This window comes from Triticum dicoccoides, chromosome 5B, assembly GCF_002162155.2.
Source record: "Triticum dicoccoides isolate Atlit2015 ecotype Zavitan chromosome 5B, WEW_v2.0, whole genome shotgun sequence".
NCBI classification, from domain to species: domain Eukaryota; kingdom Viridiplantae; phylum Streptophyta; class Magnoliopsida; order Poales; family Poaceae; genus Triticum; species Triticum dicoccoides.
The window spans coordinates 444,227,981-444,243,882 of NC_041389.1; the positions used below are offsets into that span (position 1 = coordinate 444,227,981).

Below are 15,902 nucleotides of genomic sequence, written 5' to 3' on the forward strand. Positions count from 1 at the left end.
CGCCAGCCGTTGACAGCTCGGATCTTGCGAGATCTGCTTGTAACGCTTCGGCTGACCCCTCGTGCTCCAAACCTGCCTCCTTCTCTGTACTTAGTGATACGTGATGTCTACTACACAACCTTCTTCTTGTAGACGTTGTTGGGCCTGCAAGTGCACAGGTTTGTAGGACAGTAGCAAATTTCCCTCAAGTGGATGACCTAAGGTTTATCAATCCGTAGGAGGCGTAGGATGAAGATGGTCTCTCTCAAACAACCCTGCAACCAAATAACAAAAAGTCTCTTGTGTCCCCAACACACCCAATACAATGGTAAATTGTATAGATGCACTAGTTCGGTGAAGAGATGGTGATACAAGTGCAAAATAGATAGTAGATATAGGTTTTTGTAATCTGAAATAATAAAAACAGCAAAATAACAAGCGGTAAAAGTGAGCGTAAACGGTATTGCAATGATAGGAAACAAGGCCTAGGGTTCATACTTTCACTAGTGTAAGTTCTCTCAACAATAATAACATAGATAGAACATATGACAAGCCTCAACATGCAACAAAGAGTCACTCCAAAGCCACTAATAGCGGAGAACAAATGTAGAGATTATGGTCGGGTACGAAACCACCACAAAGCTATTCTTTCGGATCGATCTATAAAAAAGTTCATACTAGAATAACACCTTAAGATACAAATCAACCAAAACCCTAATGTCACCTAGATACTCCATTGTCACCTCAAGTATCCGTGGGCATGATTATACGATATGCATCACACAATCTCAAATTCACCCAACCAACATAAAAGTACTTCAAAGAGTGCCCCAAAGTTTCTATCGGAGAGTCAAGAACGTGTGCCAACCCCTATGCATAGGTTCCCAAGTGTCACGAAACCCGCAAGTTGATCACCAAAACATACATCAAGTGGATCAATAGAATAACCCATTGTCACCACGGTTATCCCACGCAAGACATACATCAAGTGTTCATAAAAGACTCAATCCAATAAGATAACTTCAAAGGGGGAAACTCAATTCATCACAAGAGAGTAGAGGGGGAGAAACATCATAAGATCCAACTACAATAGCAAAGATTGGGATACATCAAGATCGTGCCATAGATGGAACACGAGAGAGAACACGAGAGAGAGAGAGATCAAACACATAGCTACTGGTACATACCCTCAGCCCCGAGGGTGAACTACTCCCTCCTCGTCATGGATAGTGCCGGGATGATGAAGATGGCCACCGGTGATGGGATCCCCCTCTGGCAGGGTGCCGGAACGGGGTCCCGATTGGTTTTTGGTGGCTACAGAGGCTTGCGGCGGCGGAACTCCCGATCTATCTTTTGTTCTGGAAGTTTTAGGGTACGTAGGTATATATGGGTGCAGGAGAACGTCGGTGGAGCTACGGGGGACCCACGAGGCAGGGGGGCGCGCCCAGGGGGGAGGGCGCGCCCCCCACCCTCGTGAGCACCTCCCGTATCTTCTAACGTGGGGTCCAAGTCCATCAGGTGGGTTTCCTTCCAAAAATAACTTCTCTAGTTGATTTCGTTTCATTTTGACTCCGTCTGATATTCCTTTTCCTCGAAACACTGGAATAGGCATAAAACAGCAAATCTGGGCTGGGCCTCCGGTTAATAGGTTAGTCCCAAAAATAATATAAAGTGGATAATAAAGCCCAATATTGCCTAAAACAGTAGATAAAGTAGCATGGAGCAATCAAAAATTAGAGATACGTTGGAGACGTATCAAGCATCCCCAAGCTTAATTCCTGCTCGTCCTCGAGTAGGTAAATGATAAAAAAGAATTTTTGATGCGGAGTGATACTTTGGCATAATTTCAATATAAATCTTCTTAATTGTGGCATGAATATTCAGATCCGAAAGATTCAAGACAAAAGTTCATATTGACACAAAAATAATAACACTTCAAGCATAGTAATCAAAGTGATCATGTCTTCTCAAAATAACATGGCAAAAGAAAGTTCATCCCTACAAAATCATATAGTTAGGCTATGCTTCATTTTCGTCACACAAAGATATTTCCCAACTTCTATACCCCCGATGACAAGCCAAGCAATTTTTTCATACTTAAATAATTCAAACTTTTTCAACCTTCACGCAATACATGAGCGTGAGCCATGGATATAGCACTATGGGTGGAATAGAATATGATGATGGGGATTGTGTGGAGAAAACAAAAAAGGAGAAAGTCTCACGTTGATGAGGCTAATCAACGGGCTATGGAGATGCCCATCAATTGATGTCAGCATGAGGAGTAGGGATTGCCATGCAACGGATGCACTCGAGCTATGAATGCTCAACAAAAGAAAACTAGTGGGTGTGCATCCAACTTGCTTGCTCATGAAGACCTAGGGAATTTGAGGAAGCCCATCGTAGGAATATACAAGCCAAGTTCTATAATGAAAAATTCCCACTAGTATAAAAAGACAACTTATGAGACTCACTACATGAAGAACAAGGTGCTACTTTGAAGCACAATATATGAGACTCACTACATGAGGAACAAGGTGCTACTTTGAAGCACAAGTGTGGAAAAAGAGATAGTAGCATTGCCCTTTTCTATTTTTTGGGCCTTTCTTTTTTTTTGGGCAATGATCTAATAATGATGATCATCACACTTCTATTGATTACAACATAAGGATTACAACTCGAAACTTAGAACAAGATATGACTCTATATGAATGCCTCCGGCGGTGTACCGGGATGGTGCAGTGAATCAAGAGTGACATGTATGGAAAATAATGCATGGTGGCTTTGCCACAAATACGATGTCAACTACAAGATCATGCAATGGCAATATGACAAAAGTAATGTATGTCATGATGATGATGCTGGAAGTTGCATGGCAATATATCTCGGAATGGCTATGGAAATGCCATGATAGGTAGGTATGGTGGCTGTTTTGAGGAAGATATAAGGAGGTTTATGTGTGATAGAATGTATCGTATCATGGGGTTTGGATGCACCGGCGAAGTTTGCGCCAACTCTCAAGGTGAGAAAGGGCAATGCACGGTACCGAAGAGGCTAGCAAAGGCGGAAAGGTAGAAGTGCGTATAATCCATGGACTCAACATTAGTCAAAAGAACTCATATACTTATTGCAAAAATTAAGAAGCCATCAAAAATTCAAGTACTACGCGCATGCTCCTAGGGGGATAGATTGGTAGGAAAAGACCATCGCTCGTCCCCGACCGCCACTCATAAGGATGCACAAGCCAGGTACACTTCATGTTTCAAATTTGTTACACAACTTTAACCATACGTGCATGCTATGGGATTTGCAAACTTCAACACAAGTATTTCCCAAATTCATAATCACCCAACTAGCACGACTTTGATATTATCACCTCCATATCTCAAAACAATTATCAAGCATCAAACTTATCTTAGTATTCAACGCACTCAAAAGAAAGTTTCACATATCTTGAATACCAAGTATATTATCATTAAGCAAATTACCATGCTATTAATGACTCTCAAAAATAATCTAAGTGAAGCATGAGAGATCAATAGTTTCTTTAAAACAAATCCACCACCGTGCTCTAAAAGATATAAGTGAAGTACTAGAGCAAAAATTATCATGCTCAAAAGATATAAGTGAAGTACTATGAGCAAAAACTATCAAGCTCAAAAGATATAAGTGAAGCACATATAGTATTCTAGCAAATTCCAATTTGTGTAAGGCTCTCTCTCATTAAAGAATTTTAGATCTTGATACTTATTCAAACAGCAAGCAAAGCTAAAGAAAACTAGATTGCAAGGATAGCATAACTCATGTGAAGAAGCAAAAACTTAGGCTCAACCGATACTAACCGATAGTTGTTGAAGAAGAAAGGTGGGATGCCTACCGGGGCATCCCCAAGCTTAGATGCTTGAAACTTATTGAAATATTATCTTGGGGTGCCTTGGGCATCCCCAAGTTTGAGCTTTTTGTATCTCCTTAATTCCTCTCATATCATGGTTTCTCTTTTTATCAAAAGCTTCATTCACAACAAACCCAACAAGAACTCGTGAGATAGGTTAGTATAAACCAATGCAAAACCTTATCATATTATACTGTACAAAATCACTTAAATTATTATTCAATATTGCATACTAAATGCCTCTGTATATTTAATACTCCTATCCTCAAATAGAATCATTAAACAAGCAAACATACGCAAACAATGCAACCATAACAGCAATCTGCCAAAACAGTACAGTCTGTAAAGAATGCAAGAGTATCAATACTTCCCTGACTCCAAAAATTATGAACTAAAATTCCCACTGTAATAAATTTATCAGAGCTCAATATGCAAAAATATTCAACGTTAGACCATGCTTTGACTTTTCTAGGGAATTTTTGCAACAGCGGTAAACTTTCTGTTTTCAAACAGCAACATGCAAACTAGCAAAATAAGCATGGCAAAGGCTATCCTTGACTTTTCTATTGAAACTAAAGAGGCAAAACACAATTCTAACTAACAGAAAGCAAAAACTAACAAAAGAAATTGACGCTCAAAGCAAAACACATATCATGTGGTGAATAAAAATATAGCTCCAAGTAAAGTTACCGATGAACGAAGACGAAAGAGGGGATGCCTTCCGGGGCATCCCCAAGCTTAGTTGCTTGGTCATCCTTGAATATTACCTTGGTGTGCCTTGGGCATCCCCAATCTTAGGCTCTTTCCACTCCTTATTCCATTGTCCATCGAATCGTTACCCAAAACTTGAAAACTTCAACCACACAAAACTCAAAACAAAACTCGTAAGCTCCGTTAGTATAAGAAAATGAAACCACCACTCAGGTACTGTAATGAACTCATTCTAAATTCATATTGGTGCAATATCTACTGTACTCCAACTTATCTATGGTTCATACCCTCCGATACTACTCATAGATTCATCAAAATAAGCAAACAACACATAGAAAACAGAATCTGTCAAAAACAGAAAAGTCTGTAGTAATCTATATAAAATGTATACTTCTGGAACCCCAAAAATTATGAAATTAATTTCTGGACCTGAGAAATTTGTCTATTAATCATCTTCAAAAAGAATCAACCTAAAATCACTCTCCAGTAAAAAAAAAGGGCAGCTAATCTCGTGAGCGCTAAAGTTTCTGTTTTTCACAGCAAGATCACATAAACTTCACCCAAGTCTTTCCAAAGGTTCTACTTGGCACTTTATTGAAACAAAAGCTATAAAACATGATTACTACAGTAGCACAATCATGTGGACACACAAAAACAGTAAGGATAAATATTGGGTTGTCTCCCAATAAGCGCTTTTCTTTAATGCCTTTTAGCTAGGCATGATGATGGCAATGATGCTCACATAAAAGATAAGAATTAAAACATAACGGGAGCATCATGAAGCACATGACTAGCACATTTAAGTCTAACCCACTTCCTATGCATAGGGATTTTGTGAGCAAACAACTTATGGGAACAATAATCAACTAGCATAGGATGGTACAACAAGCATAACTTCAAGAATTTAAGCACATAGAGAGGAAACTTGACATTATTGCAATTCCTACAAGCATATGTTCCTCCCTCATAATAATTTTCTGTAGCATCATGAATGAATTCAACAATATAACCAGCACGTAAAGCATTCTTTTCATGATCTACAAGCATAGAAAATTTTCTACTCTCCACATAAGCAAACTTCTTCTTTATAGCATACGTATCATCACAATAATCATCATAAATAGGAGGCATGCTTTCATCATAGTAAATTTGCTCATCAAAGCTTGGGGGACAAAAAATATCATCTCCATCAAACATAGCTTCCCCAAGCTTGTGGCTTTGCATATCATTAGCATCATGGATATTCAAGGAATTCATACTAACAACATTGCAATCATGCTCATCATTCAAAAATTTAGTACCAAACATTCTATAGATTTCTTCTTCAAGCACTTGAGCACAATTATCCTTTCCATCATACTCACGAAAGATATTAAAAAGGTGAAGTGTATGAGACAAACTCAACTCCATTTTTTTGTAATTTTCTTTTATAAACTAGACTAGTGCTAAAACAAGAAACAAAAATATTCAATTGCAAGATCTAAAGAAATACCTTCACTTACCTAGCCTCCCCGGCAACGGCGCCAGAAAAGAGCTTGATGTCTACTACACAACCTTCTTCTTGTAGACATTGTTGGGCCTGCAAGTGCACAGGTTTGTAGGACAGTAGCAAATTTCCCTCAAGTGGATGACCTAAGGTTTATCAATCCGTAGGAGGCGTAGGATGAAGATGGTCTCTCTCTAACAACCCTGCAACCAAATAACAAAAAGTCTCTTGTGTCCCCAACACACCCAATACAATGGTAAATTGTATAGGTGCACTAGTTCGGCAAAGAGATGGTGATACAAGTGCAAAATAGATAGTAGATATAGGTTTTTGTAATCTGAAATAATAAAAACAGCAAGGTAACAAGCGGTAAAAGTGAGCGTAAACGGCATTGCAATGATAGGAAACAAGGCCTAGGGTTCATACTTTCACTAGTGTAAGTTCTCTCAACAATAATAACATAGATAGAACATATGAAAAGCCCTCAACATGCAACAAAGAGTCACTCCAAATCCACTAATAGCGGAGAACAAACGTAGAGATTATGGTCGGGTACGAAACCACCACAAAGCTATTCTTTTGGATCGATCTATAAAAGAGTCCGTACTAGAATAACACCTTAAGATACAAATCAACCAAAACCCTAATGTCACCTAGATACTCCATTGTCACCTCAAGTATCCGTGGGCATGATAATACGATATGCATCACACAATCTCAGATTCATCCAACCAACATAAAAGTACTTCAAAGAGTGCCCCAAAGTTTCTACCGGAGAGTCAAGAACGTGTGCCAACCCCTATGCATAGGTTCCCAAGTGTCACGAAACCCGCAAGTTGATCACCAAAACATACATCAAGTGGATCAATAGAATAACCCATTGTCACCACGGTTATCCCACGCAAGACATACATCAAGTGTTCATAAAAGACTCAATCCAATAAGATAACTTCAAAAGGGGAAACTCAATTCATCACAAGAGAGTAGAGGGGGAGAAACATCATAAGATCCAACTAGAATAGCAAAGCTCGGGATACATCAAGATCGTGCCATAGATGGAACACGAGAGAGAACACGAGAGAGAGAGAGAGAGAGAGAGAGAGAGAGAGAGATCAAACACATAGCTACTGGTACATACCCTCAGCCCCGAGGGTGAACTACTCCCTCCTCGTCATGGATAGTGTCGGGATGATGAAGATGGCCACCGGTGATGGGATCCCCCTCCGGCAGGGTGCCGGAACGGGGTCCCGATTGGTTTTTGGTGGCTACAGAGGCTTGCGGCGGCGGAACTCCCGATCTATCTTCTGTTCTGAAAGTTTTAGGGTACGTAGGTATATATGGGTGCAGGGAGAACGTCGGTGGAGCTACGGGGGCCCCACGAGGCAGGGGGGCGCGCCCAGGGGGGAGGGTGCGCCCCCCCACCCTCGTGAGCACCTCTCGTATCTTCTGACATGGGGTCCAAGTCCATCAGGTTGGTTTACTTCCAAAAATAACTTCTCTAGTTGATTTCGTTTCGTTTTGACTCGGTCTGATATTCCTTTTCCTCGAAACACTGAAATAGGCATAAAACAGCAAATCTGGGCTGGGACTTCGGTTAATAGGTTAGTCCCAAAAATAATATAAAAGTGGATAATAAAGCCCAATATTTCCTAAAACAGTAGATAAAGTAGCATGGAGCAATCAAAAATTATAGATACGTTGGAGACGTATCAATACGCCCTACAAGGATGCTTTACTCTCTCACGTGGTCACGTCTTCCCTTCCCTCTTCCTCGCGAGCCACACCAAATCTAATTTTTAGATTTGGGAAGCCTAAAGACCTACACAAGCGTTGTTTCCGCTGCCTCTCGTATAGCGATCACCGGCGGGATTGTAGGGATCCTGTTGTTTGCTGGTGTTGCCGCTTGGTTGGTCATGTTAGGTTTCAATGCTCTCTTCGCTCCTCGCGCCAGCCATCCAGCCCTCCCTTAAGTACCGCAGCTTTGGCTAGCAACTCATCGTCATTTGCCTCTCCTTCTCTAGCTCTCAGCGCCGCCCTTCCCTCTCCCAGCCATCTTTCTTCCACGCCCTCCCCTCTCATGGAGCCCGTCGTGCATCGACGCCCCACCTCGCTGGATGTCCATTACCCGATGGTTGCAGACCAGAACTCCCTTGTCTACCTTGTCGACATCTCCCCTCCCCGTCCGGCCTTCTTGCCCTGGCAAGCGTGTTTTCCGCTGCCATCTCAACATCTCAGCCGTTCGCTTCACCGGCTGCTCCGTGGGCACTGTTTTTGCTATTTTCCAGCACGAGTCCGAGCAGGTCGCCGCCCTGCGCGCCAGCCAAATCTGCTTAGGCAACAGTGAGGTCTGGATCCAGCCTCACAATGCTGGTGACAATGCCTTCTCCTTCTCCTACCGCCACGTTGTTAGCATCTCCCTTGAGAAGATGCCGCTCGAGCTGTGGAATAGGAAAGGGGTGGCGGCTAGTGTGGCTGACTTTGCCGATCTCTTCAGACTAGAGCATGCGTGCCTCCAAGGCAGTGAGTTCTCATCTATCTTTGTCCTTGTCAAGGTGGAAGCCCTCCACCACATCCCTCACCACCTCACTTTCCACCATGTCGACGGCAACGAAATCTTCGCCGACGTCATCATCAATGAGATCTGGGATGTGGCCCGTTCCCTCGGTGCCCCGACTGTGCCGCCACAGCCAGCTGGCCTGGCCAATGGAGAGAGCTCCAGCGGGTCGCTCCAGCCTGCCATGGCGTGCAAAGGGCATGCTCATCCTCGGCCGGCTCTGGGCATCCTTGGGGGCAACGAGGGCATGGCAGACCGGGCTTTCCGGGCTTTCCTACAACCTGAGATGGCCTCCGTCGGGGACTGTCTCGCCATGCTCAAAGTCGTCGTCAAGCCGAAGCTTATCAAGAATGCTACTTTCTTCCTCCCAATGGTCGCGCAGATCGGCCACGAGGATGAAGCTCGGCATTGCCTCCACTCTTCCCTGTTGGCCACCGACACGCGTGTGCCATGCGTGATCGTCTCCTTTGACCCTGAAGAGTTGCGGTTCACTTTCAAGCTCAAGATGAACAACCGACGCTCGGTCACTGGATCCATTCCGGTGCGGCCTCTGGTGGTGGGAGATGGCTACTCCCATGCTTCAACTACATCACAGAAGAGCTGACGCGGGAAAGCTGCCGCTCCCTCTTTTTCAAATTCTGGCGCAAGCTGCTCGATGGCAGCCTCTGTTCCCGCACACTGCCTCTGCTCCCATCCGTGGAGTGCAAATACCCGCCCAAGCCCAATGTGCCTTCCAGCCTCCTGCCTGTGGTGGGCCGCACATCTCCTCTGTTGAAAGCCCACTCCTGCTCGCCGCAGCCTACTTTCCGGCCCAGGCCCACCTCAAAGCCCACCAGATCCTCGTCTCTCAGCCCATCTGCTCGCAGCCTGCTAACCGCATCCCCAGGCCTGAGCCTAGTACCCTTCCCTATGGTCAAGTCTTGCCTGTGGAAGTGACTGACCTTAGGCATGGCGCATGCGCTGCGCTCCCTCCCCATGTTGCCACAGTCTTCTGCAGCTCCTGCGGTCCGCCACAAGATCCCGCCTCCAGCGAGCTTCTCTCCTCGTTGCCCACACTGCAGTTTTTGGGCCCCGAGAGGGGCTCTGATGCTAGCCAGCACGGCCTGGCTCGGGATGCGCTCGATCTGAATCTGGAGCCTATTGATGGTGCCCCTGGGATGTCACTGGCCTGGTGGTCGCGCCCCTTGATACGTCCATTTTGCATCATGCTTTCATGTCAATATTTATTGCATTATGGGCTGTTATTTCACGTTATGTCACAATACTTATGGCTATTCTCTCTTATTTTACAAGGTTTACATGAAGAGGGAGAATGCTGGCAGCTGGAATTCTGGGCTGGAAAAGGAGCAAATATTGAAGGACTATTCTGTGCAACTCCAAAAGTCCTGAAACTCCACAGAATACCTTAAAATAAATAAAGAAAAATCGTCGCCAAAGATGATGGCCAGGGGGCCCACACCCTGCTCACGAGGGTGGGGGGCGCGCCCCCCTACCTCGTGGGCCCCTGGTGGCTCTCCGACGTCCATCTTCTCCCATATGAAGTCTTTCGATGAGAAAAAATAGAAGAGAACCTTTCGGGACGAGACTCCGCCGCCACGAGGCGAAACCTTGGCAGAACCAATCTAGGGCTCCGGCAGAGCTGTTCTGCCAGGGACACTTCCCTCTGGGAGGGGGAAATCATCACCATCGTCATCACCAACGCTCCTCTCATCGGGAGAGGGCAATCTCCATCAACATCTTCACCAGCACCATCTCATCTCCAAACCCTAGTTCATCTCTTGTATCCAATTCTTGTCTCCAAGTCCGGGATTGGTGCTAGTAGGTTGCTAGTAGTGTTGATTACTCCCTGTAGTTGATGCTAGTTGGTTTATTTGGTGGAAGATCATATGTTCAGATCCTATATGCACATTATTACCCCTCTGATTATGAACATGAATATGCTTTGTGAGTAGTTACGTTTGTTCCTGAGGACAAGGGAGAAGTCTTGCTATTAGTAGTCATGTGAATTTGGTATTCGTTTGATATTTTGATAAGATGTATGTTGTCCAACCTCTAGTGGTGTTATGTGAACATCGACTACATAACACTTCACCATTATTTGGGCCTAGAGGAAGGCATTGGGAAGTAATAAGTAGATGATGGGTTGCTAGAGTGACAGAAGCTTAAACCCTAGTTTATGCGTTGCTTCGTAAGGGGCTGATTTGGATCCATATGTTTCATGCTATGGTTAGGTTTACCTTAATACTTTTGTTGTACTTGCGGATGCTTGCAATAGAGGTTAATCATAAGTAGGATGCTTGTCCAAGTAAGGGCAGTACCCAAGCACCGGTCCACCCACATATCAAATTATCAAAGTACCGAACGCGAATCATATGAGCGTGATGAAAACTAGCTTGACGATATTCCCATGTGTCCTCTGGAGCGCTTTTCCTATTATAAGAATTTGTCCAGGCTTGTCCTTTGGTACAAAAAGGATTGGGCCACCTTGCTGCACTTTATTTACTTTGGTTACTTGTTACTCGTGACAATTTATCCTATCACAAAACTATCTGTTACCACTTATTTCAGTACTTGCAGAGAATACCTTGCTGAAAACCGCTTATCATTTCCTTCTGCTCCTCGTTGGGTTCGACATTCTTACTTATCGAAAGGACTACGATAGATCCCCTATACTTTTGGGTCATCAAGACTCTTTTCTGGCGCCGTTGCTGGGGAGTGAAGCACCTTTGGTAGGTCGAATTTGGTAAGGAAAATTTATTTAGTGTGCTGAAATTTTCTGTCACTTGTTACTATGGAAAGTAATTGTTTGAGGGGCTTGTTCGGGGTATCTTCACCCTGTCCAGTAGAGCAAAGAGTTGCTCCTCAACCTACTGAACCTACTAAACCTATTGAAAATGAAACTTCTCTTGAGATTCCTTCGGGTATGATGGAAAAACTGCTAGCTAACACTTTCGCAGGAGATGGAACAAAGCATCCTGACGAACATCTACGCTTTGTGGATGATATTTGTGGACTATTTATGCTTGCAGGTATACCCGATGATGTTGTTAAGAGGAAGGCTTTCCCTTTATCTTTGGAGAAGACGCATTGACATGGTATAGGCTATGTGATGATACGAGATCATGGAACTATAAAAGATTGAAATTGGAATTTCATCAAAAGTATTACCCTGTGCATCTTGTTCATTGTGATTGCAATTATATATATAATTTTTGGCCTCACGAAGGAGAAAGCATCGCTCAAGCTTGGGGGAGGCTTAAATCAATGTTATATTCATGCCCCAATCATGAGCTCTCAAAATTGACAATTCTCCAGAATTTTTATGCTCGGCTTTTTGAAAATAATCGCACCATGCTCGATACCTCTTGTGCTGGCTCTTTTATGATGAAGTCTATTGAATTTGGATGGAATTTATTGGATAGAATTAAACGCAACTCTGAAGATTGGGACCTCGACGAAGGTAAGGAGTCAGGTATGACACCTAAGTTTGATTGTGTTAAATCTTTTATGGATACCGATATTTTCCGTAAGTTTAGCACTAAATATGGACTTGACTCTGAGATAGTAGCTTCTTTCTGTGCATCTTTTGCTACTTATGTTGATCTCCCCAAGGATAAGTGGTTTAAATATCATCCTCCCATAGAAGTAAAAGTAGCTGCACCTATTAAAGTTGAAGAAAAGACTGTCACTTATAATGATCCTATTGTTCCTACTTCTTATGTTGAGAAACCCCCTTTCCCTATTAGAATGAAGGATCATGCCGAAGCTTCAACTGTTGTTCGCAAAAGAAATACTAGGACTTATACACCTCCTGAGCAAGTCAAAGTAGAACCAAATATTGCTATTGTTAAAGATCTCTTGTCTGATAATATTGATGGGCATGTTATTCAATTCACTGGTGAAACTGCTAGAATTGCTAAACCCTGTGATAGAGATAAACATAGACCTGTGGTAGGCGTGCCTGTTATTTCTGTTAAAATAGGAGATCATTGTTGTCATGGCTTATGTGATATGGGTGCTAGTGCTAGTGTTATACACATTGGCTTATACAAAGAAATTATGCATGAGATTGCACCTGCTGAGTTAGAGGAAATTGATGTTACAATTAAACTTGCCAATAGAGATACTATATCCCCAATGGGAATTGTTAGAGATGCTGAAGACTTGTGTGGGAAAACCAAATATCCCGCTGATTTTCTTGTTCTTGGTTCTCCACATGATAGCTTTTGTCCTATTATATTTGGTAGACCCTTCTTGCTAATGTTAATGCTAAGATAGATTGCGAAAAGAATGTTGTTATTGTTGGCTTGGATGATATGGTTCATGAGTTTAATTTTTCTAAATTTAGTAAACAACATCGTGAAGAAGAATTGCCTAGTAAGGATGAAATTATTGGTCTTGCTTCTATTGTTGTACCTCCTAGTGATCCTTTAGAACACTATTTGCTAGACCATGAAAATGATATGTTCATGAATGAAAGAAGGGAAATAGATGAAGTATTCTTTAAATAGGAACCTATTCTGCAACACAATTTGCCTGTTGAAATCCTAGGGGATCCCCCTCCACCCAAGGGTGATCCCGTGTTTGAGCTTAAACCGTTGCCTAATAATCTTAAACATGCTTATCTTGATGAAAAGAAAATATATCCTGTTATTATTAGTGCTAACCTTTCAGAGCATGAAGAAGAAAGATTATTGAAAACTCTGAAGAAGCATCGTACCGCTATTGGATATACTCTGAATGATCTTAAGGGCATCAGTCCCACTCTATGTCAACATAAAATAAATTTGGAAGCAGATGCCAAACCGGTTCGTGATCCTCAACGACGTTTAAACCCTAAGATGAAAGAAGTGGTAAGAAAAGAAATACTCAACCTTCTGGAGGCAGGTATAATTTATCCCGTTCCTGATAGTCAGTGGGTAAGTCCTGTCCATTGCGTCCCTAAGAAGGGAGGTACTACTGTTGTCCCTAATGATAAAGATGTATTGATTCCGCAAAGAATTATCACAGGTTATAGGATGGTAATTGATTTCCGCAAATTAAATAAGGCTACTAAGAAAGATCATTACCCCTTACCTTTTATCGATCAAATGCTAGAGAGATTATGTAAACATACACATTATTGCTTTCTAGATGTTTATTCTGGTTTTTCTCAAATACCTGTGTCGGCTAAAGATCAATCAAAGACTACTTTTACATGCCCTTTTGGTACTTTTGCTTATAGACGTATGCCTTTTGGTTTATGTAATGCACCTGCTACCTTTCAAAGATGCATGATGGCTATATTCTCTGACTTCTGCGAGAAAATTTGTGAGGTTTTCATGGATGACTTTTCCGTCTATGGTTCCTCTTTTGATGATTGCTTGAGCAATCTTGCTCGAGTTTTGCAGAGATGTGAAGAAACTAATCTTGTTTTGAATTGGTAAAAGTGCCACTTTATGGTGAATGAAGATATTGTCTTGGGGCACAAGGTTTCTGAAAGAGGTATTGAAGTTGATAAAGCCAAGGTTGATGCCATTAAAAAGATGCCATGTCCCAAGGACATCAAAGGTATAAGAAGTTTCCTTGGTCACACCGGATTTTATAGGAGGTTCATTGATAATCCCCAAGTGCAAGGAATCATCGTAGCACTTTCCAAAGGTGGAAGTGATAAGTATGGAGTGTCGAACCCACAAGGAGCTAAAGGTAAGATCAATATTCTCTCAAGCCCTATCTGCCACGGATACGACTCTACGTGTACCGGATGTTTGCTTCCAACTAGCAACAAGAAATAAAACTTCGTTGTGGGCATGAAGAGGATAACTTTGTATGATATCGGAGAACTAATACATAAAAGCAGGTGTTGTTATCATAAAGTTAGAATATAATACTAAATAATATAAATAGCGAGTGTGGAATAATGGTGGGTCGGTGTGCGGAATTGTCCTAGGCAATTGTTAACAAGCCCGGTAATCACTATTGCAGTTTCATATGAGGGAGAGGCATAAGCTAACATACTTTCTCTACTTGGATCATATGAACTTATGATTGGAACTCTAGCAAGAATCCGCAACTACTAAAGATCATTAAGGTAAAACCCAACCATAGCATTAAAGCATCAAGTCCTCTTTATTCCCATACGCAACAATCCCTCTTACTCGGGTCTGTGTTTCAGTCACTCACCAACCCACTATAAGCGAATCATGAATGTATTGCAACACCCTACAGCGGGAACCCCTCACGCTTGCGCGACACGGAGGGTACCATAGGACAGCACCAAAGTAAAACATACAACTCATACCAATCTAGATCATCAATCAACCCAAAGACAAAAGATATCTACTCAAAACATCATAGGATGGCAACACATCATTGGATCATAATATGCGGCATAAAGCACCATGTTCAAGTAGGGATTACAGCGGGGTGCGGGAGAGTGGACTGTTGGGTAACGTAGCAGAAATTCAAAATTTTCCTACGTGTCACCAAGATCTATCTATGGAGAAACCAGCTACGAGTAGAAGGAGAGTGCATCTACATACCCTTGTAGATCGCTAAGCGGAAGCGTTCAAGTGAACGGGGTTGATGAAGTCGTACTCGTCGTGATTCAAATCACCGATGATCAAGTGCCGAACGCACGGCACCTCCGCGTTCAACACACGTACAGCCCGGTGACGTCTCCCACGCCTTGATCCAGCAAGGAGAGAGGGAGAGGATGAGGAAGACTCCATCCAACAGCAGCACAACGGCGTGGTGGTGGTGGAGGAGCGTGGCAATCCTGCAGGGCTTCGCCAAGCACCGCGGGAGAGGAGGAGTACTTGTGAGAGGGGGAGGGCTGCACCAGAACTTCGTCTATAGCTCCCATGCGCCTCCCCACTATATATAGGGGTGGAGGGGCTGGTTTCTTGCCCTCCAAGTCCATTGAGGAGTTGGCCAAGGTGGGAGGAAAGAAACCTCATTATTTCCTTCCCCACCGATTGTTATCCCCCCTTTTTAGGGATCTTGATCTTATCCCTTCGGGATATGATCTTATTCCTTCTAAGGGGGGATCTTGGTGCGCCTTGACCAGGGGTGTGGGGCCTTGCCCCCACTACCCACGTCCATGTGGGTCCCCCCATGCAGGTGGGCCCCACTCCGGAACCTTCTAGAACCTTCCCGGTACAATACCGAAAAATCCCGAACATTTTCCGGTGGCCAAAATAGGACTTCCCATATATAAATCTTTACCTCCGGACCATTCCGGAACTCCTCGTGACGTCCGGGATCTCATCCGGGACTCCGAACAACATTTGGTAACCACA

At 43.1% G+C, this 15,902-nt stretch overlaps 1 pseudogene; it reads right to left on the minus strand.

Moving 5' to 3' along the window:
- The window catches only part of LOC119305698, a 7,743-nt pseudogene extending 5,615 nt beyond the window's left edge, over positions 1-2,128 (minus strand).
- Positions 2,129-15,902: the final 13,774 nt, after the last annotated feature.